Source organism: Pistacia vera, unplaced genomic scaffold, assembly GCF_008641045.1.
Source record: "Pistacia vera cultivar Batoury unplaced genomic scaffold, PisVer_v2 Contig217, whole genome shotgun sequence".
In the NCBI taxonomy this organism is placed as follows: Eukaryota; Viridiplantae; Streptophyta; class Magnoliopsida; order Sapindales; family Anacardiaceae; genus Pistacia; species Pistacia vera.
Window position 1 is genome coordinate 276,302 of NW_022196021.1, and position 1,240 is coordinate 277,541.

Consider the following 1,240-nt stretch of genomic DNA (forward strand, 5'->3'; position numbering starts at 1 on the left):
AGATTACTTGTTACTTTGAGATTTTTTTTATTTTTTATTTTGTTTGTCTTTTTTTGGAAACCAATATGTGTTTCTGCTAGTGTATGACCAGAGCTTCTGGAAAGATTTTACTAGCATTTGATCCTGAGATAGAGTGTATTTTTCACGTAAGAAAGAAAGCAATCAAAAGGGAGATCATGGGTGATCACGATAACCAAAATGATAGAACACCACCAGCAACTCGTACATTGAATGAGTACTCTACCTCATCTCTAAATGGAGCAACATCGAGCATTCGACGACCAGTGATCAATGCCAACACCTTTGAGATAAAGCTAGCAATCATCTAGATGATTCAACAATTAGTGTAGTTTGGTGGTTTGGCGCATGAAGATCCCAACTTACATATTGCAAATTTCCTGGAGATTTGTGATACATTTAAGCACAATGGAGTTTTTGATGAAGTTATAAGACTAAGATTGTTCGCATTTTCATTAAGAGACAAAGCTAAGAGTTGATTGACTTTATTACCAGCAGGCTCGATTATAACCTTGGAGCAAATGACACAAAAATTCTTGTGTAGGTATTTTCCTCCTGCAAAGACTGCACAATTGCGTAATGATATTACTATGTTTGTGCAGGTGGATACAGAGTCACTATATGAAGCATGGGAAAGGTTCAAGGACATGCTCCGGAGATGTCCCCGCCATGAATTACCAGTTTGGTTGCAAGTCCAAACGTTCTATAATGGTCTTAATAGTGAAGTTTGAAATATGATCAATGCTGTTGCGGGTGGTACTTTTGGTAAGAAGACACTAGAACAAGCTTATGAATTGCCAGAGAAAATGGCTTCAAACTCTTATCAATGGCCAATAGAGAGGTTACATGTGAGAAGAACGTCGAGTGTTCATAACATAGATGCTATCACGACTTTGGCAACACAAATGTAAGTGTTAAATAAGAATATTGATGGACTTCAAATGCAAAAACCTGCAATAGTTGCTTCTATGTGTGATTTTTGTGGCAAAGATCACCCTAACCATGAGTGTCAATCAGGTAACATGTTTGCTGTTAATTCTATACTGGATCAAGCTAACTATGTTTCAAATTTTCGCAATCCTAATAATAATCCATATGGTGAAACATTAATCTAGGTGGAGGAATCACCCAAATTTCTCTTGGAGTAACAACAATCAAGTGAAACCTCCACCGCTAGGTTTTCAATCTCAAGAGAAGAAATCAAATTTAGAGAAGATGATGG

The 1,240-nt window shown here is 36.9% G+C and overlaps 1 non-coding gene across 1 annotated transcript; it reads right to left on the bottom strand.

The window, feature by feature from the left end:
* Window positions 1–588: 588 nt before the first annotated feature.
* Window positions 589–694, bottom strand: LOC116130140. Its single transcript, XR_004128008.1, has one exon. It is a non-coding gene; the product is annotated as a small nucleolar RNA R71 (small nucleolar RNA).
* Window positions 695–1,240: the final 546 nt, after the last annotated feature.